This window comes from Halichoerus grypus, chromosome 11 (assembly GCF_964656455.1).
Source record: "Halichoerus grypus chromosome 11, mHalGry1.hap1.1, whole genome shotgun sequence".
In the NCBI taxonomy this organism is placed as follows: domain Eukaryota; kingdom Metazoa; phylum Chordata; class Mammalia; order Carnivora; family Phocidae; genus Halichoerus; species Halichoerus grypus.
In genome coordinates this window covers 58,857,005-58,884,844 of record NC_135722.1, presented here as the reverse complement: position 1 = coordinate 58,884,844, position 27,840 = coordinate 58,857,005, and the positions used below count along the sequence as shown (strand labels likewise).

General features: G+C 37.6%; 1 protein-coding gene across 2 annotated transcripts in view; it reads left to right on the top strand.

Moving 5' to 3' along the window:
- Positions 1 to 27,840, top strand: part of TENM4 (teneurin transmembrane protein 4) — a 2,958,785-nt gene that overhangs the window by 1,196,362 nt on the left and 1,734,583 nt on the right. The window lies entirely within an intron of this gene.

Below are 27,840 nucleotides of genomic sequence, written 5' to 3'. Positions count from 1 at the left end.
ATATTCAAAAATGTTTACTGTGACACTATTTATAATAATAAAACATTAGGGAAAAACCCTACTACCCAATAATTAAGGCTTGTTAACTAAATTGTGGCATAGCCACATAATGGAGTATTATATAGCTGTCAAAACTATCATTTTGAAAAAAAAAAATTGTAATCCTAATAGAAAATAATGAGGCAAGTGAAAAAGCAGTATTAGAAATTACCTGAATTAGATATGACCTCAAATTAGACATAGACATTAGATGGGAAGAATATACAGGAATTGGTTGATTCTAGGGACGTGGATGTATTCCCATTTTATCATTGCTGAAATCAGCATGTGTCTTACAATTAGTGGAACCTTCTAGTTATAATTAGAAGCATTTTGTTTTGTGTTTTTTTTAGTGGTACATAAAATAAGGTTGTACCTCTTAGATTTGAAAAAAAAAAAAAAAACAGCATGTCAATGTAACAGAGTCAGATTTTACTGAGTGGCATTACTATGCACTTTTTCCCACAATGAGTGTGTGTGTGTATGCACACGTTTAGAAAAGATGCAACTGTTTCAGTCCACTGATACATGATATTCTGTATACTCATTTTGTATACATAAAATTTTAGTTTGTCTAGGATCCTTTATTTAACACCCTAAGCAAGTTTCTAGGGTCTTCCTAGGTTGAAAATTCCCATATGGCATCAAATTAATTTTTCAGCAGAATTCTGTTTGGAAATCCAAAATACTTAAATCTATCTACGGACTTCTGCACCTTCCAACAACATGAGTCCCTTACTCATCCAATTCACACAGAGAATTCTTGGTGTGTGACTTCCCCATCAGTTTCTCCTCAAATCTGAATCCCTTTCTCTTTCCCTGTTCAGTCTGTTGTTCCCTACTGCTATCCTCCACTTACATACATAATGTGTGCTAACAAATGTCCCTCGCGGGGCTGGGAGCTCAGTGAGGAGGGTGTGGCTTAGAAGTCAAAGTCTTAGGTTTAAAACCTGCCTCTGCCTATCACTGAGTATGTCACCTTGGGCACATCACTAACCTCCCTCTAACCCAGTTTTTGTCTTCTGTAAAAGGAAATAATAATACCAGTCTCATAGGAATGTTGAATGGATTTCGAGAGCTAATGTGTATAAAGCAGTGGACACATGTTCATATGTCCAGTAAATATTCATTTTGCTCCTTTTTTATTGATATGTGGCTTTCCCAAATAGACATGACCTCCCACATAGTTTTCCAAAAGGGTTCTCATCAGTGCACACTTAATCCATTTCAAACCCGGGAGACTTTCCTGTGCCTTTGCCACCTAAGAAACCTTTCCAACTACACTTCTTCCACCTTCATATAAAAAATTCAGAAGTCTACAAATTCCAGCTTATACCCCACAGTCCTCTTTCCTCAATTCCATTATCCTTACATAGCCAAATTATCTCCCTTGGATTCTTGGCTGACTTCAGCTCTGCTGAACAATTACCTTCTCTGCACCGACTCTTACAGGTTTGAGTAAAATGGAAAGGGTGGGGAGGTAGACAGAGAAATGTGTGAGATTAACAATAAGGTTTTCTAGTAAAAAGCAAAATCCTGGGGCAGACACGATAGACCAAAGGAAAGTGGGTTTTCCCTAAGTGGCTGTAGTACAGTATCTTGAATTTGGAGGTCTAATTTTCTAATTTTCTTAGGACCTCTGCATCCTAACCACCAGCCCCTTGTCTTATCTGCTAACAGTTACCTTACTTTATGTTCTTTCTTACCCACATTGGCATTAATGGTTTACATTCTAACCCTATATGCTCTCCGCCACACCTATCTGATTCAATCCTGTATTTCCTTATAATTTGCTGAAAAATTTTTCCTTATATTCAGCCTCTAAAAATATTCAGTTTGATCTTCAGATTTCCTTGCTATTATATTAGGCCTTACTTTATTCTTTTTCTAAAACTTGCCCTATTCTCCTATTGCACCAGAGACCTCAGATGGTATAGGTGAAAATAGGGAATCAGAAGAGAATAGCTCAGGGCACCTGGGTGGCTCAGTCAGTTAAGCAGTTAAGTGACTGGCTTTTGGGTTCAGTTCAGGTCTTGATCTCAGAGTCCTATGATCAAGCCCCATGTTAGGGCTCTGCACTCAGTGTGGTGTCTGCTTGAGATTCTCTCCCTCTCCCTTTGCCCCTCCCCCTGCTCACATATTCATACGTTCTCTCTCTCTCTCTTTTTCTCAAATAAAATAAATAAATAAAATCTTTGAGAAAAGAAAGAGCATAGCTCTACCTCTCTTTGGAAGGAATTGGAAAACTCAAATAATGTTGAGGAAAAAAATAAGTAGTAATGCTTTAAAGGACATCTATCCAGGAAAGCTAAATGGTCTTATGCAGGGAGTGTTAGGGTGCTGTCCAATAGGGAATTTCATTTTAAAATCTAGTTCCTTCCTGCCAGTGCTGAAAAATGCTGACCTGAGAGGGTAAACTGTAACCATATGAAAAACATCACAAAGAACTTCACAATAGGTAAGGGTTAACATTCTACAAAAAACACAAAACCATGAGAGTTTAGGAATAAGATCTTCTATGAAGAAGCAGACATCCTGCGGAAGACAAGAGGGGCAAAAGAATATTGAGTTACAAAGGAATGGGATGCCATTTCTGGACACAGTACATTTACTTCCGCAACCACAGATGGTTCAGGATTATCACTAAATAATAATAATGAGAAGGCATTGGAATTTAATAACAAAGTGTGTAGGGTAGGCTTCAATGCAACCTCATGTTTTACTTACAACCCGTTCTAGAGAGCCAACATTCTTTAAGTGAAGACAAGCAAATGAAAACAATATATGCAATATATGTCATAAAAATGATAACATTCGCTACTATTTATTAATCATTGTCAGGCAGTGCTTTGAGCACATGGACTCTTTCATTTAATTCTACAACCACCTCTGCAGCAGCCAGTGTTATTCCCAGTTTTTTTCAGTTGGGAGAGCCTGGGGCTCAGAGAGGTAAATTAGCTTGCCACAAGTCCCTAAGCTAATAGCAAATAGATTTTGGATTTGAATGCAGCACTATTTAACAGTGCATACTGAGCTCTTAATCAGGAGGTCATATTGCTTTGCATAGTGAAGAGCAGAGATAGGATTTACCTGGGAGAGTTGGACCGCTGAGGAGGAGCTGGAAAGCCTGCGGAGGTGGTGGGTGGAAAGTCTGGTGGGAAGGTGCGGGAAGCAGAAGCAACTCCTGCTCTCTCAGGCCGTACCTCCCAGGCTCCGCCCATCACGACCTCCATGTGCTCTATCTTCCTGCACTCAGTCTTGGTCCCAAGGAAGCCACACCAATCTCCCCCATACCCCCGCTGAGTCACATGCTCATATGTAGTAAATATATCTCCTCCTGAAGCCTCCCAACACTCCTCCCCTTGTTTGCTGCTTGAAATGTGTGAAATGTGATTGTGTTTACTTTTTGAGATTGAAACCAATCACATACAAAAATATCCTTTTAGAGGAGAAAGATGTCAGCTCTCGCTGCATTCAAATATCCAGTCTTTTCTGACTCACATTGAACAACCTTGAGCAAATCATTCTCTGGTTTCTTTTCTCTGCTTGTGCTGTAAGCAGCAGTGGGGAAGGCCGCTCCAAGTATGGTGCGATCACTCAAATAGTAAAGCTTTTTACGCTCTTTGCTTCTGTTCATTCTTTCTTCCCTTTTGATCTAACAAAACTTCTTAAATTATAAATTAGGGAGTTGAAGCTTTTTTTTTTTTTTTTCTTTCCAAGATAAGGGAAAAATTTATGACTTCAAAACACTGTCAGTGGCATAGTGCAGCAGACCACATCAATATTTTCGTTTGGCAGGTGGCACGTGGTACCCTGAGAAAGATACTACATTTAGGATGATCTCTTAAGGATTTGTTTGTTTTTAAATACAGTGAAATGAGCTAGTTGTTTTTACTTGGAAGATGAAATGGCTCCAATCCCCTTTTAAGAATATATAGTCAGCCATTTTACAAAATCCAACTGTTTTGCCTCCTGAGGTCTTCTAGTAGATCAGCTGGTAGATGATTATTTTTCACCCTTGAAACAAATGAGAGAAAATTAATGTCAAATCAATCAAGGTATAATATAGTGAGGAATATAGAGATGGAGTTGGTTTTTTGGAATATTGCTTTATTGCTTTCTGGGATACAATTGGCTAGTCATTTTGAGAATTTGTCTTGTTTTTACATTTTTTCTTTTTTAAAAAAAGATTTTATTTATTTGTCAGAGAGAGAGAGTGAGAGAGCACAAGCAGGGGGAGGGGCAGAGGGAGAGGCAGGGTCCCCACTGAGCCAGGAGCCCGATGGGGGACTCCATCCCAGGAACCCAGGATCATGACCTGAGCCGAAGGCAGACGCTTAACTGACTGAGCCACCCAGCCATCCCTGTTTATAAATTTTCTGATGCATAAGAGCGTAACCTCCTTCAGGATACCTCTTTTGGCTGTTTGGCCTCCTCAGTTGTGGTGACCATCTTCTGAGCTCTCCTGTCCTGATGTGCACACGAATATCAAGGGATTCATCACACTGAAGTATGAATAAGCATTTGTCTCCACACTAGCCACAGAACTCCTTAAGAGCAGGGAGCCATGCCATTTCCTCCCTTTATGTACCAGTACAGTGTGAGGCAGAATAGATCCTCTGTACGTGGTTTTGGAAATAAACTGAACTTGGCTGTACTTTAATAGAAATATGATTAATGATGGGGACATTTGTCCAGGATGTTTTATCTCACTGAATGGAAAGAGAAAGTTTAGAGGCAAATTCCAACATACAAATAAAATGACAAGCATGAAAACAGACCCCAACTATTTCTTCCCTTCCTTGAGCCAAGAAAGAATGCCAAAATCTCATAAGAACAAGTTGGCCCAAACTATGCCTATGTGTGAACAAGTCAGAAAAATAGCGAGAATAGGATTTTTTCTCACTACACCATTCCTGAAACAGAATGAAAGGGATAGTACAAATATGGAGAGTTAACAAAGACACTTAACTTCCAGGAGTAAAAAAGTAACAACAAATAATGACAACAAGCACAAAAGTCCTTAGATGGTCTTTGCATGATGATCTCAAGCATTCTGATTTACGCTGTGTGTTTTTTTTTTTTTTTTTCCCCTAAGCTCTATAAAAAATATCGTTGTTTAATCCACATTCCTGGCCAAATAGCTGATGTATGATGTACAGAAGCCCTCAACCATCAGGACAAGATGTGACATTAACAGTGATGCTTCTCTGTATTAGAATAGCACTTCAGAGTTCATAAATATTTCCACACTTAATATCTGAATTCATTCTCATCAAAATTTTATATGGTAGAAAAACCATGTCCTGCTATCTTATCCCTATCTTACAGATGGCAAAACAAATCCTGAGTACCTCCCTCAGGATCATAAAGCTTTAAATCCAGCGATGGTGTTCAACAACAATGATGCGAGTCAGCCATGAGATGCCATAGCAACAGGCTGTATCCCGCCCTACCCCCTCCCCCCAGCCCGCCAAATCTCGATCATTCAGTCCACCACCAGGGTTTCATACAGATACCAAGATTTTATTTGACTCCTATCAAATAGAAATTTAAGACAAACAGCTGAGTTCCTGCAATACTACAGATTTTTTTTTTGAGCACTTTCTATGAGGTAAGGTCACATAGTAAATGGGTAAAGCATTGAAAGAAATATTATTTACTGTTTTTTTATGTAGTTGCAAGCATTTAAAGTGTTTACTTGAACTTCTCATAAAACTCTACAGAGCCAGCATTATTATGTCTATTTTCTACAATATGTCCAAAGTAGCAAAGCTATAAAATGTTGGAGCTGGAACTTCAAACCAGTTCTGCCCAACTCCAAACCCATTTCATGACATCATCCTGCTTTCCTGAAGATACGGCAGGGGATGTTTCTTATTACCAAGACTCCTGGGAAACCTGAGTAAGTCTTTGAGGCAAAATATGCTTGAAAATAAAACATTATTTCCAAGTAGTAGTCATTATCAGCTCATAATTGAAAGCAAGCTTGAAGAAATGCTACAAACCAGTGTCTTCTGAGACAAAAGCTGTCTGCAGACGTGTGGTTGTGGTTCCAATTCTCACTTTGTAAACAGTCAGGTTAACCTGATTTGTTTCTTCCTTGCTTTTGTTTCTTTGAAATTGATGTCAGCTTCATTCACGGTAGGAAATTGGTTGTTCCATGGTATAAAAATCACATGTTTGCCTCACCTGTCCAACTGAATTTAAAATGGAAAGACTTGTCTTACAGCAATTGTATATATGATTTATATAAATCATGTGTATCTGAAGATAGATTAATTTGGTCTAAAGTTATTATAATGACAGGGTCCCTGCATACCAAGTACAGGATATGATAATGGAAAGAATATGGGGCTTCAGAATCCAGCTGTGCTCTCTTTTAAGCTGAGTGACCTTGAGGAAGTCATTCCTTCATTCTGAACCTTGGTTTGTTTTCATGTTGTTAACAAAGATCAAATGAGATCGAAAGGATTCTAAACATGAAGTTGTTTTATTATCATCATCATCTTTATCACTAACAAAACAATATTAGGAAAAATATTTTGATAAAAGAAAAACAGTATTTTCACTTAATATTTTTGTGAACATTTAGATCAATTTGTTCACAGGAAGAAATAGAAACAACAGTTAGCAAATTGGAGAAATCTGCAAAAGATTTCTACAGGATCATAAATCGGCATTTCCTTTCTCCTCTCTGTTTCTCATTACCTAAGGAGTGCCTCTTCCTTTCTGCATTCCTTTCCTCTGTAATCTCTTTACCCCTGCAGAAGAGCAAAGGATAAAATGATTAGTCTTTTGTGCTCCTAGTTGTTTAATTGGGGTTATATTGTGCTGGAGTAGGGGACGGTGGCTGAGTGAAGCTAGCACTTAACAAGCAGTTGGCAAGTCTCTTAGGAACAGATTCAGAGATAAAAAAGGAAGAATGTGACATAGATACACTGCGGTCAAGTGACTTGAAGGTCAGGGGAGGGCGGACGATAAAAGAAAGATGGTAGGACTTTCAAGTATGGTTGGAGTTCGCCTTTCATAATTACAGGGACTGAAAGCTGTTCAACCTTCACAATCCTCATTTGAACAGGGAACATCACCATCTTTTGTTTATCTCATAGGGTAGATGTGGGAATTACATGAAATAGTATATATAAAATTGTTTTGAAAACTGTGCGGTTCTATACAAATGTAATTATTTAATTCCCTATTCCTTTACCCTTATCCTTACTTTTCCAAATATGGCTTGTTTAGGCGTGGACTCCTCACGATGTGAGGAGCCTGTACTGAAGGCTCACTACTTTCTGGGTGTGGTTCACAGTATTTCACAAAAATTAACTTAATCATTACTTCCTAGCAAACTGTTCTTGTAGATAATTAATATACTGTTCTATACTCTTTGTTAAGTGTGATTTTTTTTTAACTTACTCTAAAAAATTCAGGTGCAATGATATCAAAAGAATTTTATATATCCATTTACTTGTCATTAATTTATGCAGATAGATACTGAAAGCCTACTATATGCTAGTTGTTATACTGAGTTCTACAGATAAAGCAAGCAGCCTTTGGCACTAGCCAGCAAGGTCATCAGGGATTAGGCTTCACATGATAAGTCTTATTACACATATAAAATCATTTTTCTTTGGACCATTCTTTTTCCTCTCTTTCTCTGTCTCTTTTTCTCTGTCTCTCTTTCTCTGTCTTTCTCTCTTTCTTTCATGAAATTTTAGAAATTGAGAAATATGCAATTTTAAAAAGAGCCTAGGGGATTCTTATCATAGTGATTGGAGGATTTTTGAGAACCACTATTAATGACCAATGCTGCAAAGAAGACATTTGTAATATATAATGTGTTCTTTCTAACTCATAAATTTCATTAATTAGTAGCTGGAAAGACCTTTTTTTTTTTTTAACCTTGTTAAAGTTAGACTCTGAAATGTCACAATAGCTAATAGATCCCACATTTGCTTATTCACTGTTGAAATCGGTTCCCTTATTGAAGCTGATGTGAGAGGTATAGTTGTGAAGTTGAAAATGGATCTCATTTGCATTTTGTCAGTGTAAATTCAAGCCCATTTAATGGTCAAAGGCAGAGATTGACTTCTTCAGTCTGTGAGCCTTTCTGATTACAGTAAGAGAGCATGTCAGTTAAGTCTAGACTCAGTTAAGTCACTACCTAGTGATTTTGCCCCTCTGAGCATGTGTCCTTGTCAGTATCTGAAAGCTGGGACCGTAATATTGGTCTGAATGGTGTTGTGAGTAATGAATGGAATGGTGTATGTGAGCATGATCAGCACACTGGTGCTCAGGAAATGGTCAAACCAATGAAAATACATTCAATATTGACATTTTTTCAGATTAAAGAACCAAGGTTTTCTGTTTTTGTTTTTGTTTTTTAATCCCTTCCCCTATTCAGCTCCTATTCATTAGTAGGATGAATTTGAAAATTAAAAGAAGTTGCTTTGGAAAGCTTAAAATTCTGGCTATCTTAATTTTGTTTGATCTGCCTATGAAAGGGTCTTAGAAGAAAATGGAAAGACAGCTCCAAGAAATTTAATGTATTATTAAATATTTTCAAAAATATTACCTTTCTTCCATCCACTTCACAGTTCTTTGTCTTTGGTATTTAAATCTTAGGGAAAAAATAGTAAAACACAAATATATTCCCTTTCATTATGTTTAAGTTCTAAAAAGGAAGAGGCTTTCCTCATTAGAATGACGCATTCTTGTAATAATAAAGGAATTTTGAATATGAAATAATAAACTGTTAAGATTAGTAAAATAATAATATGGTTATAAACAATGTGATAGGTAATGCTGTGGTTCAGATATAAATATATCAGCAGCAATACTATTTGAATATTTGAACAGCATGTTACACATCCCATGTATTATACCAAGTAGTAATCTTAAGACATGGGCAAAGCAAGTATTAATTTTACCCATTTTACAAATGAGGAAACCAAGGCCCAGAAACATAGAAATTATTAAATGCAGGAGGCAGAGCATGAGTTCTGCTCAACAAATTTGTTATTCCTTTTGTTAAAAACACAATTACATAAATAGTCATAATATTTTAATTCTACTATTCTTCTTTATTCCCCGTATGCAAGGCAAAATCTAGCTCAAAACAAGTGCAGGTTTTCAAAGGAATTTATTATAAAGCAATTTTATACAGAAATTATTGTAGGGTTTGTTCTCTTAAGGAAAAAAGTGAGTGTTATTCATGATGCTGGTCCTCTATGAACCTTAAATAAAGACAGAACAGGTGAGAAAACTAAGTCGAGAGTGCCTATTCTGTACTAGCCACTACGTGCGTAGGCTATTTTGTTTAATCTTCACACAGGATTACTATGTGTCATCTTGACTTTATAGAAGGGGAAATTCAGGTACAGTTAGGGACATGCCTTGCCCAAGTAGACAGAGGAATGAGGAGAGACAAAGTCTAAATTGGAAATTTGGTTCATGTGACTTGAAGAATAGTGCACTTTTCTCTCTGTACCTTCCTGCCTCCCAAGAGGGAAACAAATGATTTGTTAGGTTGATGTCCCCTCCTCAGGTCCCCTTTCCCTTATATGGTGAGGAGGTTCAGTGGATTCAGGTGCACTGTGGGGTCCATGATGTTTTCACAGTAAAAGAAAACAGGCCTCCCTGTACCCTCTTCTTGCTCATGAGACAAATAGCATATTGTTCCAAATATATATCAGCCTAAGGGTCTTATGTGTAATAAGGAAAACAGAGAGACACTTGGGTCTAAAAAAAAAAAAAAAAAAAAAAATTAGGGGCTGAGAGTATCTTTACCTACAGATGGATTCAATGAAAACTGATTAAGTCTCATGCCTTCCCAAAAGGCAGATGACTCACTCATTCCAGTTGTAAATGGTTAAATCTAGGAAGTGCTTTTCTGAGGAAAAAGATATCACTTTTAAGGATAATTGATTCACTAACTCCCAGAGGAAGAGCATTCTCAATTTTTCATCCTCCAGAGATCTTTGAGCCACTTGCAAACCAATACCTGAATGGCATGGAGAGAAACTAGATGGAAGTGAACAATAAGCAAACTGACAACTGGGAACATTCTGTAACCATTATCTGAGCCACTAAAACTCCAACTAAGCAAGAGGGTGACCAGAACTCCTCCACCTTGCACATGAATCGCTAAGCCTTTCTTGTATTCTTTGGGGTTGCATTGGAATCAGCTCAGCATTTTATTTTGCCTCATAAGTGTGGGATAGTGAGAGAGTCATAGCTTTGGAGTCAGACACACAAAAATTCAAATCTCTCATTGCCACTTACCAACCAGAAATCAAAATTAAAACCCACACTTACGTGGCTCCAAAGTCCTTGCTCTTTCTTTGAATCACACTGTCTCTAAAAGTAGACATTTCTCAGCAGCCTGTTGTGATATCTGGTATGCCACCATTGGAAGCAATTTATATTTTAAGAAAAGGAAAACTAGTATTTATTGGGTGCCTGTGTGCCTACCACTCTGCTAGGCACTCTCATGTGTGTATAAATATAAATACAAATATATGGGATAGTGATGCAACTGGGGCTAGAGACCAAATGCATATATATATATATGTATATTTGTATTTATATTTATATCTATATATATATCTCATATAATTGCATGCATACACATATATATGCATACTCATATATATACATATATACAAACATGCATACACTTATATATAAGTATCTTATATAATTGACATAATAACCCTGCAAGTGAGGATTGGATGAATTAAAGTAAAAAATTAACAAGTTGCTACTGGAATTTGGTTTTAGAGAAGCTTGATTTCAAAGATAAAGTTTGTTCTACTATAACATGCAGCTTTGGGATCAATGTTCCTCTCAATTGCAAAAACAAACAAAAACAAAAAGATTTTTCTAGCATAGGAAAACATAGACCCTTTTGTAATATAAAAAACCTAGAATAAATTCATGATGGTATCCAGCGATGTCTGTAAGCTCTTTGAGGGTAGGGAGAGTTCTTTGTAGTATATATACTACACTGCACTTGATGTGCTATGAATGCACAAGAAATGTCTAAGAATAACAACCACTTAGAATTTCTTAGCATCTGGGATGTGTCTGAATAGTACAAGTCTATAATTATGATGTCTTACAGTTAAAAGGTCATGAATCTTACTATTTATTTATATTATTTATTTCCTCTGGGAAGTTCATAAATGACAAATTGGAATAGTTGGTTCAGTTTTCTGGCTTCTCCTTAATTGCTTTTATTTTTCTCCAGCAATGAGACTTCTCTTTTGATTTTTAATCAGGCTTTTAGCAAAAATATGAATCAATATTACAAATAATTAGCAATTTTCCACCCTTTTTATAAATTCTACACCCTTTCCCCGTCTTGTAGAAGGTACTTATACATGCCAGGGCATAGAGGAAGATGTAAAGCCCAAAGTCAGTATAAGGGAATTCCTTTGAAATACAGATGGGATAGGGATGCACCTGGGGCTAGAGAACAATCTTTTGGCTCCCTGATCTAATTAGTTGGTTCTCTTTGGTAATTATGCCAACTCTATGACTTTTTCTTTCTTTCTTCCTTTCTTTCTTCCTTTCTTTCTTTCTTCCTTTCTCTCTTTCTCTTTCTCTTTTTTTCTTTCTTCCCTCCTTCCTTCCTCTCTCTCCTTTCTTTTCTGTGTACATATGAAAGGAGCAAGTGTACTGACAATTTGGAGAAATAAGATGAGGTGTAGAGGCTCAAGGAGAATTAAGCAGTCTGCAGGTTGCAGGAAGCAAAATGGTGGGTGCAAAATCTGAGATGATAGTGATACTATCAATCTTTCCTTTGTTTTTAGTTCCAGTCCTGACAAAATTATATAGGTTTTTACTGCTGTACAACAGAACGAAATCCCTGGCATATGCATCCCATATAGTGCAGTTTAATGTTTTGGGATATACGGGGAATCGATATATATTCTAGCATAGTTTTGATCATCACTATGTCGTTTAGCATCTTTTTACATCAGGATGATATGTTGGATGAAATGAGGATCACTTGCTAGTGAAGAGGGGAAGTTGCAAAGTAAAAGGCATATTATCACCCCAAAGTTATGATAAACCATGTATTTTAGATGAAAACAACATGCAAATTCAAAAGTTTAAAGTGCTTTATTCAGGGCTCCTGGGTGGCTCAGATGGTTAAGCATCTGCCTTCAGCTCAGGTCAAGATCCCGGGGTCCTGGGATAGAGTCCCGTATCGGGCTCCCTGCTCAGCGGGGAGCCTGCTTCTCCCTCTGCCTCTGCCTCTCTCTCTCTCTCTGTCTGTCATGAATAAACAAATAAAATATTAAAAAAAAAGTTTAAAGTGCTTTATTCAAAAGACAAGATATAGAGTTCAACTAGTTATAGACTCTTTTAAAAAAGAAATTTTGATGGAATCTAGGGATTCCCTCCTCGAAAATAAGAATTGTTATTCAAATCAATCTTTGCAGGAAGAGAGAAAGGAAGTGAAAAAGGAAAAAACTATATAGGAAAACGAAGGGAAAAAAGTAGGAGGAAAGGATGAGGGGGTTTTGGAGGGGCTTCTGGGAGATATTTGCCAGTGGGATTGGACAGTTAAACTAGAAGTCCCATTTTGGAGAGGAATGCCAAAGAAAGGAGTTAGTCCAAAGGTGTGTGTCAGTCATAAGAAGAGGAAATGTAGCCCTTGTATCACAAGGTGTTAAGTGTGAGGATTGCACTTCCGATCATCTATCACTTCTGGGGCCTTTGCCCTTTCTAGCCCACTGCCCTTCAAGTATTTCTCATTCATCTGTCTATGAACTTGGCACTAGAAAGCCAATCAATCATTGTCTGTGGAAGAGAGAGGAGGGAGGAAGGAAGAAAGGAAGAGAGGGAGGGATGGAGGACAAAGCCAAACAGGAGAATCAAAGAACCAATAAGAAGTTCATCCATGGATAATTTATTGTATACGTTTTCCATTCCATAGACTATGGCACAACCATAAAAGTATTGCTGAATGTGCATTTTGGCTTGACATGAAGACATGTTCATGATACAATAAATGGAAAAAGCAAGTTAAGCACAGTATTGTGATAGCATATTTGTTTGTTTAAAATATATAGAGAAAAAGTAGGGAAGTGCATTTCACAGAATGTCAACAGTTATTTTCTCTCAGTATTTCCCCCCTCCTTTTAACTTTATGGTAACAATCATAGTAATAATAATTAAATTGAAATATCTGAGAGAAAATAAGAATGTTCTGGATAAGTTTTAGAGAGAAGTTGCACACCTGGGCCACATTTCTTTTAGGTACCTCTAGCATCTCTATGTATTTGGATGTGTTTATTCACATCCAGAGGACCTGGGGGGGATGCTCCCAGGTGTTCCTTTAAGACCTTTCCCCTTTCTCAGATGGCATTCAGGTATTCTTCCCTTCTTAGAGCTGGAACAGGCTCTCCTGTCTCAGTATTTCCATTGCATTTTAGCCAAGGTTGCTCAGAAGCGTGAAGGGGGAGGAGTGTTGAGAAAAATAATTTGGTCCCCTTTTAAAAACAGGGGCCTAGTCCCTGCCCAATCTCATTGCTTCCTAGTAGAAACTCCATGTAAGAATTTTTTCCCCTCTGGGATCTGCAGTTACTCTTAGGGGTACTGGTTTTAGCAGGATCCCTGGTGTTAGGGAATCACACTAACTATTTCAGGCCCCTTAAGTACTGTATGAAATGCGTGTGAAGCACAAATAAGTTTTCATGAATAAGCAAGGGGATATGTAAGTGAATGAATTAATGAATTGTAATTTGAAATCAGAGGTCCAAAATCAGTTCAGCTACTACAGTCTTTAATGTTTTAGCATCTACCATCTTCCAAACTTAGTTGCTTCACAAAATAATTATAGTGATTATATATATATATATGACTCTCAGAAATATCAGGAGAATTAAATGAGAAAGCATGTAAAATGTTCTTCATGAACTTTAAGCCACATAAACATACTTTCTTACTTGTCTGAAATGTGACTCTTATACTTTTAGCTATAATAATTTTCCTGTGTGCATCATTTCCCCCAACAAGATTCTAAGCTCCTTAAGGTTGTGGTCACAATCTGGCTGAAAACTGTCTCCTTGTTTTTTATCATATTGCCTTGTTGCATCATTGGTTGCCAATAAATTTTTTATTTGTTTCATTTATAAAATGCTTCTACAGCATCCAATCCTATTGTAAATATTCTCCAAAAATAACTCATTTAATCCTCGTTGCAACTCTGTGAGGCAGGTACTATTATTATCTTCTCATTGGAGACGAGGAAACCAGGGCACAGAGAGGTTAAGTAACTTGCCTACAGCCACACAGGTAATGAATAAAGAAGCCCGAATTTGAACACAGTTACTCTAACTCCAGAGTATATGAGACAAATTTAAAGTATTATCATTATCGTATCGCCAGAATGGACAGAAAGGGACCTCTTTGAATGGATAAGATAATTAATGCAATTTATTAAGCAACCTCTCTGTGTCAGGCACTATTCTGAGTGATTTATATCCATTATCTGATTTCTTTGAAGATATATCAATATCCTCATAACCCTTCTTCTCCCACTTACATAGGAAAAGATTATGTAAATTTTCAGGAAAAAAATCCTATCTCCATAATACATTTTTATTAAAGAACATTTTAAAAGTCATAATTAGATTTTAGGAGGTAGCCTTATTTAGTCCAGACTGATTTAATTCATTTCCACTGAGACAGGTACCTGTGGGCGAACTGGAGATAGAGGAGGCAAGTTACACCCATAGACTCGAAATGTCAACACTCACTCATACTGCCCTAAATATCAGCCAGATATTTAGCCAGATATTTAGCCAGATATTTCTCTCTTAAAAGAGAAGACAAATGTATTTGGGGCCCATGCTTAGAGTAGCAATCTGAGCAGAAAAGAGGATGGGCTTTACAATCAGACAGCCCTGGATTCAAATCCTGTTATTCTAACTATGCATGTTCATAGGTAAACAACTCAACTTCTCCTAGTCTCTCTGTACGTCTGTAAATGGAGATTAATAATAATATTGGAGCTGTTGAAAATATAAATGCAGTCATGCAAGTTAAGGGGCCAAGAAGAGTGCTAGGGAGGGGAATGAGCTCCTACAAAGGGAAATGTGAGAAGAGTGGCCGGTGGGGGACCAAAAGAAAGCACAGAGCAGGGCAAGAGTGTGGCAAATGATACAGTCAGCAAGGACTCTATGGTACAGAACCTGGTGGGCCATGGTAAGGATTCCTACTAAAAGCAGTGGGAAGATTTCAAGGGTTTCTAAAGAAGGAAGTAGTATGTTCAAATGTGTTTATTTTTTAAAGATTTATTTATTTATTTGAAAGAGAATGAGAGAGAGAGTACAAGTGGGGGGAGGGGCAGAGGAAGAGGGAGAAAGAGAATCTCCAGCAGACTTCCCTGCTGAGCAAGGAACCCGATGCAGGGCTCCATCCCATGACCCTAAGATCATGACCTGAGCCGAAATCAAGACTCAGATGCTTAACTGACTGAGCCACCCAGGCACCCCTCACATGTGTTTATTTTTTAAAGAACTCTTTGGTCCAAAGTATGCAAGCAAATATTATATAGTTTTACTTTAAATATTTGCCCAATATGACTTCTTACTGAGTGCCAAATACTGTACCAACATTTTTTTCTCCTATATTACTTGGTTTAATTTGTATACATCCTGAAAAAAACTAAACCTAAAATATTTTACATTTTACAAGTGAGGAGCTCAAGTGATAGGAGAACTGGAGTTTGAATCCAGGCTTACCTGACTTTACATGCTCTTGACACCACCTGGCATTCATTGCCCCTGTAAGGGATGTGAGTGATAGTGGTGTAGGGGGTAGGAAAGGAGCACCAGGAGTATAGGGGCTCTGGAAGATACACCTTATTATAACCCCCCCAGGGAGTCACACCTGCATTATCCCCTCTCCCTTAACACTGCTAGACCTGGAACTTGCTCCTAGGCAGTTTGGCAAAGTTAAAAGGGTTATTCATTCCCATGACAGCATCAGGTTATGTAAGATTCTGTATTAGCAGACTGGAGCACAAGATTCTCCTGCTGGCTTTGGAGAAATAAGATGCCATGCTGTGAGAAAGCTGTTTGGCAGCCTCCACGAGCTGAGAGTGGATACCTGGCTGACAATCAGCAAGAAAATGGTGCCTCAGTCCTACAACCACAAGGAACTGAATTCTGTGAACAACTACCTCATCTTTGAAGAGGTCCCAGGATCCAGAAAGAAACGTGGCCCAGCCACCACTTTGATAGCAGCCTTGTGAAAACCTTAGAAGAGGACACAGCTAAGCTGTGCCTGGACTCCTGACGCATAGGATGCAGCAGTTGTAAACTAGTCCAGGTTCTGGTATATCAAAGCAAAAGAAGAAATTGTGGCCACTTGCAGAGTAATATTTAACTCAAGGCTGTCCAATACCTGGAAAGAGAGAAAATGAGGGAAGAACAAATTCTCCAGAGAAGAGTCACAGTTCAAGCCAGAGATAGGGTATAGATTAGAATTGGAAAGGACACAAGATGGGGTCACCTATGAGTTGACTCAAGAAGCTATAATCCTACCTTTTCTGTTTTCCCCTTTTCCAGACAATCTATGCTTAGCTTTAAGAGTAATTTTGGATTTTACCATACATATTACAGGAAGATAGAATTCCAGATATTTAGCTTTTTTTCCCAGGTGACTTTTCTTTAGCTAAATTCAACTATTTATTTATTTTATATCTGCTGAGTAGTCAGCCTGAGAACACATGGACTAGATGCATGTTCCATATACCACGTTCACAAGTAAAATAGAAATCTTGAGCCATTAACTGAACATTTTCATCCATATGTAGGGTAGCTCTGCTATTTTTTTCTCTTTTTCTTTGAAAAATGATATAACAATATAAAGATATGTTTTTTAACAATGTTTAATGAACTATACTATTTTCTATATATGTATTTTTCCCCAATCATTGTCCATATGTATTTGTTAGAAAGTTGCAGTCTTAATGAGAATGTTTTCAGCTGAAAGAAACAGCAAGCACAACTAAAACTGACTTGTACTATAGGGACTGTGATCTCATATATCAGGAAGTACAGAGGCAGAGTGGGTTTTAATGTCAGTTTATTCAAGGCAAAAAGCCAATAGATATATAAAGGTACTTTTACCAAAAAGATTGAAAAAAAAAGTGGTTATAGAGGTCAGGTTTCAGGTTTTTTCCATCTCTACAAACTGCTATAGTCAATGTTGGTTTCATTCTCTGGTCGAAAGATCCCTGCAATGTTTGCAGGCATCACATACAGATAAGATGGTGAGCTGAGGAAGCAGAGAGAGCCCACAAACTCTTGCAGCTTTCTTAAGAGCAAGGCTATTTTTCATAAAAGCCCCCATCAGATTTCCATTATAGCTCTTTGGCTAGATGTTACATACCTAGTCCTAAGCCAACCACTGGCAATGAGTACCCCTAAAGCAAGCAAATCAATCAAGAAATTGGCTGCCTACAAGATGAGGCAGGAAGATAGCAGAACAAAATCAGATAAATCATCAAAGTAGAAATAGATTCCAGGTGGTGTCTACTACAAAGTGTATTACATTTTTTTTAAGAATGTAATTGCTTTCCTACATCATCTTAAAAATATATATTCTTGGGATCCCTCGGTGGCTCAGTTGGTTAAGCGTCTGCCTTTAGCTCAGGTCATTATCCCAGCGTCCTGGGATTGAGCCCTGCATCAGGCTCCCTGCCCTATGGGGAGTCTGCTTTTCCTTCTCCCTCTGTCTTTCCACCCCGCTCCTGCTCTCTCTTGCAAATAAATAAATAAAATTTTTTATATATATTATATATATATATATAATATATATATTCTCATGTTGAAATACCATAATTTACTAACCTTTGCCCTAATTCTTTGTTTAATTTCAATGGGTTTATAAAATAAAATGTGAGATGGTATTTTCCAACCTCCTCAATTTCTATGTCAGTGATTTCTAGGGACTATGGTGGGCAAGGTTTTTCTATGAAGCTAGTTTTAGCTATACTAGAAGAAAAAGTTTTATATGAATTGAGTATTAAAGAGATGATACTATTTTTTAAAAAAACATCTTGGTATTTTAGTTAGCCCTCAAACAATAGTAAAAAAGTAAATCATTTATCTGGGATTAAGCACAGACAGCACAGGAAAGGTGCATGATAGGTTAATTTATTTGCAATTAAACCCTGGTAGCATTTAGTTTATTTATGTTATCTCAGGCTCCCAAACTTCTAAGTAAATTTTGTTTGGGAAAATCCCAGAATTTTTTTTGGCATTTTTAGTAACAACAACAGCACAACCTCCTCCATTTTTTGGGCTCCTATTATTTGCCATATTATCTTTTATTATCATAATTAACCCTAAGAAATCAATATTATTATCTCCCGAGATTACCTTTAAATGGATTACAAAAGAATGCATTCCAGAGGGTAGTGAAAATGGATATCTCACCTACGTTTTCTAACTCAAATATCCATAGCATTCTGCTGAGCTAAATTGCCCAGAATAGTAGCTACTCAATAAATAGTTGTTAAATCAGTGGATAAACAAATTTTAAGCTCAAATAAGTGTTTTTGCTCCCCAGGATCATTAAAATGCCGTTTAAAATCACACCATATATTCTCTACCAATTAAGGTACATTTAGCAGAATATAGTCTGTTCAGTTTAAGTTGATTCACTTGATTTGATTTGGTTTGTTGTAATAGGCAAAAGTATGGTCCTCCCCAGAGCTTTGAATAATGTTCCTAGTTTCCCCCAATCACCCTACCTAAAGTGTAGCTAATTAAGTAGGAAAAAAGGAAAAAGAACCTTCTCCACAGGAAAGTCATTTTGTCTGCCTGGCTATTTTAGATGGATTTTATTAGCAGAATGGAACCAGTAATGAAAGGATGGCTAACATGGATGACCTTTCTCATTAGTCACAAAGATCAGAAGGCAAAGAATTGTTGAGAAACCTTTCCAACCTTCCAACTTTGTTAGGAAGAATTGCGGATTAAATCCATAAACTCAGGACACTACCATCTTGAAGCAGAACACTTCAGTTCCCTTTGGAAGCAGGCGAGCAGCAAATGAACCAGCTTCTATTTCACATGCTCACTGACACAAATCTCGTCAGGATTTGGAGTGTGGGATGAGCTTGTGTGCATTTGTCTGTGTGTCTATGTATGCACATGTGGTGCAGGCTTATTTTGCCTCTCACGTATTCATGATTTCATAATTATGACCCAGAGAGTTGTATTCACCTGTTGCTGCCTGGAATCCTATACTCATGGGAAGACTGCTGTCAGCAGATGCTAGACACCGCAGTGCAGTTGTTGCGAGAGATGATAACATGGTAGCTCAGTCACTTTCTGTCTTAAGCCACCAGGTATTTGCCACCATGTCACTCACTTATGCCTCCATGTGAGTCGTTAGGAATACAAAAGGGAAGTAAGAAATGGAAGGGAAGTCACAATGGTTGACCTTTTCATATATGCTGGGTATAAGGCACTTTGAGTATCTCCTTCTTACTCCTCCCAGTGATTCTTTAGTTAGGTATTATTCCAATATCACAGATGGGAAATGAGGGCCCTGCAAGTTAAACAGCAGACCTGAAGTCATAAAGCCAGTAAAGCTGCAATTTCAACGTGGGCCTCAGGTGAGGGGAAAAAAAAAATCTAGAGATTTTTGTAAAATAAAAACATACAATGGAATATTATGCAGCCATCAAAAGGAATGAGATCTTGCCATTTGCAACGACGTGGATGGAACTGGAGGGTATTATGCTGAGCGAAATAAGTCAGAGAAAGACATGTATCATATGACCTCACTGATATGAGGAATTCTTAATCTCAGGAAACAAACTGAGGGTTGCTGGAGTGGGGGGTGGGGTGGGAGGGATGGGGTGACTGGGTGATGGACACTGGGGAGGGTATGTGCTCTGGTAAGCACTGTGAATTGTGCAAGACTGTTGAATCTCAGATCTGTACCTCTGAAACAAATAATGCAATATATGTTAAGAAAGAAAAAAAAAAGAAGAAGAAGAATGTAGCAGGAGGAGAAGAATGAAGGGGGGGAAATCGGAGGGGTAGACGAACCATGAGAGACAATGGACTCTGAAAAACAAACTGAGGGTTCTAGAGGGGAGGGGCGTGGGAGGATGGGTTAGCCTGGTGATGGGTATTGAGGAGGGCACGTTGTGCATGGAGCACTGGGTGTTATGCACAAACAATGAATCATGGAACACTGTATCTAAAACTAATGATGTAATGTATGGGGATTAACATAACAATAAAAAAATTTAAAAAAAAACATACTTAATGGGCTATTGATAGAATCACTCAGCAGATTAATACAACTGCTTCCTATTCTAATAAGTGTACAGCATCCAGATGATGCATTGTTACGTATTAGGATCTTAGAGTGAGCACATATCAGAAATAGGACATTTAATTAAGGTAGCCATATTTATGAAACATTTAAAGACTTCTGAATGTACACAAAAGATGCTGAAGGAATAGAGAGTTGAGAAATTATCTGACAAGAGAAATTTTTTATGAACTACAATCATAAATTACCCTAATCTAGCTCTCTCATTGGAGCATTTGAAGCCAAAGAGCAGAAGACTTCATTTCCTTGCCGAAGATCACTGACCTTTCCACTGCATCAAGTGATGCTAATAAGACAGTCTCAGAAAAAGTTCCCTAACAAGGAGTCACATCTTGGGCTGATTTTAAGTCAAAGGCCTTGCCTCCAGAGTTCCAGTACTATCTTCCCTTGGGGTAGTGGAGGTTTCCCAAGAAAACAACCACATTCTCTTCAGTCCCAGGAAGAGGGCCTCCTCAGAACCTGTGAGATTCATATTTGGTAAAATTTTATAAAAACTCTAAGTGTCTGACAACAAAAGGGGAAAGAAAGAAAACTCATGTTTTCCTTCTCAAAACAAAGTGTTCTGTCAAAATCCCAGTGTTGTGGGATAAAATCATGTTGTAACTATCTCAAAAGGGGAAAAATAATGCCCATATACATTAGTTTTATTTTAGTTATGATTAATAATTGTCAGAGATGAACACTAACTTGAGGTCTGTTTGATTCCAAGCTTGTGTTCTTGATTTCTAACTATTGGTTCCCAGAGACATTTAAGTGGAAATTATTCAGTTGCCTGTCAAGGGTGTGTTGAAAGGAACCTCGCATTGGGAAGCAGGATGGTCTTCATAACCTCTTAGATCTTTTCATTTTCTCAGCTTCTTTGATGTTATGATGCAGCTGGATGACATACTTAAAAAACTCAGGTAAGGCTAATGATGAAAATTGGTGCTTAAAAAAGAGCTTTGGAGGCTTTCACTTACCTTGATCTTCTCTCTAAAACTCTGTGGATGATTGGCATTTGGCTCCATTAAAGGTTTATACACCATGGGAAAAATGTTAGAAATTGCTCCCTCCAACCTTATTATAACATGGTTCTTGGCAGCTAAGCCACATGCCAACTCCTGAGTGGTTTACTTGGTGTGAAGATAATTACTCTAGGGTTAATTACAGAATTCTTCCAGCTTTATTATGCAGGTTCCTCAGAGACAGATTCTATTTTTTGGATGCAGTGTGTAAGACTGACTACATATAAATGTGCTGCACCATTTGCAGACATGAATCCATGTAATTGAATAAAATTCCAAGAGGCTGAATGGTGAAGTTCACTTGGTTCTTCCATTCCTCCCTTCCATTCCTTTCTTAAATACTGTGGACATACAGTGATAATGTGTTAGACATTTTCTAGAGTTACCATGGGCTGATTGGGCAAATGATTTAGAGATCAGTTTGTATCTATATCGTGAGATTTTTTTAAAACTGTAAATTCCTCTCTCTGAAACATCTGAGACTGTTGAACATGCTCATTTTAATTTTTTTTCTGTATTGTCTCCAAAGTTTTGTCAATTAGATTTTTTTACTTCAATTAACAGAAAACATAATGTGACTTAAATAATGAGGACATCATTTGCCATATAACTCTCAAATTGTAAAAAATATAGAGATAGGAATACAACCAGTGGCAATTATGTACATTGTCGGCTCTGCCTCTCTGGATTCTCTGTTTTCTTCTCAGGGTCTTCTTTGTCTTCACAGTGGCTCATCATGACCACAGGATGGCTATCAACTACAACTGGGGCAACATGTTTCTTGGTCTACATACATTGGGAGAAAAAGAGGAACGTTACCAATACATGTGATATGAGTCCTTCTTATAGGGCTTATGGGGCGCAACCTAGGTTACTAGACTAATATGAGTGTATAGAGAAATACCTCTGCTAATCTGGAATGATTTAGAATGATTAGAATTTATTTCTGAAACTGGGATTTTAGTTCACAAACCAGCTCTTATACATGGAGGGCAAGGAGAGACCAAAGAAAGAAGTAGAGCACTCCAGATTTGCAGGTGTCAGGTTTTGATAAGCAAGGGAACTTGCATACAAGGCTTTTCTTGTGCAGCCATGGGACAAGTGGATGTCTGCAACCAGCCACCAAAATTTTAAAAGTTTGTATAGAGTCCTTTATTGGGTTTAGTCACATATACCATGCAGATGGGCTCAGCAATACCTTACTCTCTAGAAGGCTATGTTTTGGGGACATCTCCCACTGTGAGAATGGTGAGGAACTTAAGTTTTAAGGACAGGAGAGGAGGAATCTCTGGTTGCTTGGGTTTAGCATGTGGATCAACCAGCAGTCATGCTCTTTCTATTACCTCCTCCAACATGGGGTTGGGTTCAGTTCCTCTACATCATGTAAGAAGGGTAAAGTGGACACCTTAGCATCCCTGGTGTCCTGCTAGGAAGCAAGAAGGTATGATAGGTACTGTGTAGCCAACCAATGGTTTCCTTTATGCAAGGCAACACACTCTTCTAGTAACTCCTCTCTCTCCTAAGCCTATTCTCCTTTCACAGACACTTCAGTGTTGGTGTTCTCTGAGTTCTGTTCTTGAAATTCCATTTTCACTCTACAGATGATTTGTGTGTTACTATAATATATACTATACACATTATGTCATAGATGTATATGGCGTATAGAGACTGAGGGAACAGACTCTGAAGCCAGGCAACCCAAATTTGAATCCCAATTTGATTATGTGGGCTTGATTCATCTTAAGGAATTTCTTAAATTCTATATGTCTCATTCTCTTAAAATGGAAAAATTAGGACAAAAACAGCATTTATCTCACAAGGCAAAAGGTTTTATAAGGATTAAATAACAAAATATGTAAAGCTTACAACAGTCTCTGGCCTCATTTTAAAAACCTTCCTTATGGTGCTTCAACCTCAAGAAAGTTTGATTTGAGCAAAGGAAGGGGAAAGAAGACAAGGCACACTGTCTTGTTTCTTATTATCTTATTTTAGGTTCAAAATGACAACGATGATGAATGTCTTTTTTTTTTTTTTTTTTGATGATGAATGTCTTAAGAAACAACTTGTGTTTCTTTATGCCCACTGTTTCAAAGGAGAGAATCAACATTTACTGTGGTCTTGGTATATGCTAAGCACTGCGGGGGGTACTTTAAATTCACCTTCTTCTCTAGTTTCCCTCAAACTACATGAAGCAATGTTGTTGTTATTCTTTTTTTTTTTTTTTTTAAGATTTTATGTATTTATTTGACAGAGAAAGAGATAACGAGAGCAGGAACACAAGCAGGGGGAGTGGGAGAGGGAGAAGCAGGCTTCCTGCTGAGCAGGGAGCCCAGAACCCTGGGATCATGACCTGAGCCGAAGGCAGACGCTTAACGACTGAGCCACTCAGGCACCCATGTTTTTGTTATTCTTTTACAAAGAAAGAGCCTAGGCTCAGAAAACAGGAGTATATTGCCCAAGGACAGTACATGGGGAAATCAGGATTTGAAATCTGATTAGTCTAACTTTCTTACTTATTTTTACTTATTCCTTAGGCTTTGGTTTAATCATTGTTTCTTCTTTAAAGCCTTTTTGGACCACTCAGATTAGGTTCTGTTATCCACTTCCTTGTTTGCAGAAGACCCTCTGCTGCAACGTTCATCACATCACATTGTCATCATCCAATATTGTCACATTTTTTATGTGTTTCCCCTTACAGACTTTTTCCCCCTCATAGACTTTTACCTCCTGTTATGTTTTCAGCAGACAGCAGCAACCTCCGTAAGTGTATATTGAATGAACAAGTAAATTCGTGGGCAGACATGAGAGCCTTTAAACCCCACAGTGTTCTTTCTTCTATGACACTTAGATCTTCAGTCTTCTCTTAACAGAAATGTGCCAAGTTGGGAAGGATGGAGATGTATGTGTATGTATATGTTGTGTGTACATGTATATGAAAGCCAAATGATTTGACAAAATCTGATTTTTATATATATATATATATATATATATATATATATATATAATATATATTAGAGATTCTATATAGATGTACCATAAATATAGGTGATATTGATATAGATATATCTAGTCTATAGATATATCTGTATATTCTGGAGATGTTCTAGTAAGTGAGAACTCCAAAGGACCTCAGCACCTTACTTCTTCCCACCCAAGGCTGGGATTTTGTAGACTGGCCAATTGAAGGACAGAAAGAAGTGACCAGTAAAGTTCCCTTGATTAATCGCTGGAGGAGATGAGCTGTATATGAATTCTTATGTCTCCTGCACTCAAATGAAGATCTTCCTTTTAAACATTTCTGTGAGGCAGACACATCTGGTTGTATCACTTTGTCAGATCATTTGACTTTGTTTTGCAAAGTGGAAGAAAATCTTGAGAAAACTTCAAATTATTAACAAAAGAACAAAATGTATATGTTAAAATGGAATACAAATCTTGTAGTTCAAATTATAACAAATTCTAAACTTCAAATTATAACAAATTATATAACATACATATACATAACAAGTTATAAACTTCAAATTATAAACAAATGTAGACTTCCAAATTATAAACTTCAAATTATAATAAAAGGACAAAGTGTATATGTATGTGTATGTTAAAATGGAATACAAATCTTGTAGTTTCTTATCGCCCTTTAGCTTTTTTTTTTTTTTTAGTTGTTTTCCCCTTCTTTGTTACTGTTCCTAAACATTCACTTTTGAGGGGCATGCATATTATGCAGAATCAGAGAAGATCAATTTAATGTAAGGCCAAAGATTCAGATATTTTATGGGACTGGGGAGATGGGTTCCGAGAGAAAGGTTTGTGGTCATTTTCCAAATTAATGTACAATATATAGAAACACTGAAGGAAAACAGTTTTGATTTTCACAGTAAGTAAACACTGACTTTCTCACTTTAAATAGCTCTGCAGCTTTCTTTGGAAAGTCGGTAAGGAACACTTCATAAAAATAAAAGTTCATGGATGCAATTTATTTCTTACATGTTCGATTATTCATAAATCTATTAAAGCAACTCAGATGATTAGTTGATCATATTTACATAGCAAATATTTACTAAGTGTCTTATAAGCATTAAGTGCTGTGCTGAATAAAATGCTGGATGAGTCTCCCAGTTATTATTCTCAAGGAGTTTTGCATCCAGCAACAACATCCAGATGGAGTGCACACTACAGTTTATGGAGGCTGTCTTTATTGTCACTTTTATTTGCATTAACACATGCTGATAGTTATAACAGTCTTATAGCTAGACAGGTGAGTATGGTTATTTTCTTTTCATTTTACAAATGAGAAATTGGAGGTTTAAGGATGTTAAGTGACTTGGTGCAACTCAAAATAGTTAAATGATGCCAAGATTTGAATTTAAAGCACTTAACACAATGCCCAGTGGACTTAACACAGAACCATGCCTTAGATATTAGTAATAAGGGAATTTGCATCACTTCATTTCTCATTTTATGAACCTGGAACTTCAGTGTATCTTATTAGTATTAATAGTCTAAAACAACAATACCAACAAGGTGAAAATTCTGTCACTGGATAGTTAATTTTGATTTTAAAGCACATCATTTATCCTAGTATTGGTACTCATTTTGTGCATATCAATTACTACACTGGATTGCATGTCTTTGTTTTGCTTTACTGGTATTTTTTTTACCTCTCTCCCTCCCAAACAAACAAACAAAACAAACAAATAAAAACCAACTCCTGGTATTTTTACATATGGTGCTTACTCAATAACAGTGTGTTAAGTTGAATTATATATGTCTACCTCTAAGAGGCAGTTTATTATGGTGGTTAGAAAAACAAGCTCTGGTGTCAGACTCTCTGGGTTTAAATCCTGTCTCCACCACTGGTAAGTTTTGTGACCTCTGGAAGATTTCCTAGTCTCTCTGTGACTTTGTCTCCTCATCAAAAGTGAGGATGAATGTAATTATGTCATACTGATATGGTCCTGATTAAATGTGAAGATGTTCTTAGCACACTGACACCTTAGCTTCGATTAGAACTGAATTTCTTTTGGGGCAGCTGGGTGGCTCAGATGGTTAAGCATCTGCCTTCGGCTCAGATCACGATCCCAGGGTCCTGGGATCAAGTCCTGCGTCGGGCTCCCTGCTGGGCAGGGAGCCTGCTTCTCCCTCTGCCGCTGCCTCTCTCTATCTCTCTCTGACTCTCATGAATAAATAAATAAAACATTTTAAAAAAAAACTGAATTTCTTTTACTTCCTCCTGTTTCTTTCTCATTTTACTAATGATCTCAACTTGATTATGTAGAAAAATCTCCTGGCAACCTGGGTAAAATGTAGATTCCTAGACCCCACTTCCCAGGTAACTGTACCCTAAGGGTTTGATGTGGACTCAAACAATTTGCATTTTTCCCAAGCGTTCCTAGTGCCTTTGCTGTAGGTGGTCCACCATGCACATTTTGAGGAACTCAGTCTTGGGTTGTGTATGCATTTTCTTTTGCAGTCTGCACACCATTCCCAGTCCTTGTCCCCATGTCCTGGTTAGGAGCCAGCACTGTGTGTTTTCATAATTCCCTGAATTGCTACCCACAGGATGGCAGGAACATTCCAATTTTCCAGTCATATTCACATTTCAACCCTGCCCAGCACCTTCACTAAATCATTAAGTGTCTAAAAGCTGGAGGCAACAAACATTTTCCCACTAAACCACAAATCTCTCTAATCTCTTGGAAGGTGCCTTGAAATGTCAAAGGGAACCTCAAAAGCAACATTCTCAGCATAACTATTAGTGGGTAGACCCACATGCCATTTCCTGGGAGTTAAATGCTGATGACAGTTCCTTCTATAGAAGAAAAAAAAAAAGGAAAGTAGCAAAGGAACAAGAAAAGTTATGAAGTTCATTTTAAAATTATGCACATGGGAAGTTAGAACATGGCACTCATGCACTCATATGCCAGAAATACGTCCTGGAAAGCTCATATGTGAATGGCAGTTTGGGCTTTAGGTAAGAAAGTAGAGAAAAATCTGAGCTAAGCCAGCTCCTTGACTGGAAGGAGCTGTAAAAATAATGAAAATTGCTACTGCTTATCTAGTGCTAAGTGCCAGGCACAGTGGCACATGTCTTCTGCCCAATTTACATGGTCAAAATCTTATATATAGATAGTGTTAGGCAGAGGTAGAGATAGGAGTATCTCAGTCTCTCTCCCTCCCCAGCTTCATAAGAACACACCAGTTGTCTCCTCGGCTTCTTTGCCCCAGTGTTTCTGACCAGGTTATCTCTGCCGAAAAGGTCCCAGGGACCTTAGTAGTGCCAACTCTAAGAATAAGTCAGCCTGACTGAAAGAGAGGAGGGGAAGCAATTAGTGAAGAGGATGAATTGAGTTACATAATGAAACCCCTTTACTTCACTTCAGTGAAAAGTAGAAGGAAGAGGCTTTGAAAAAGA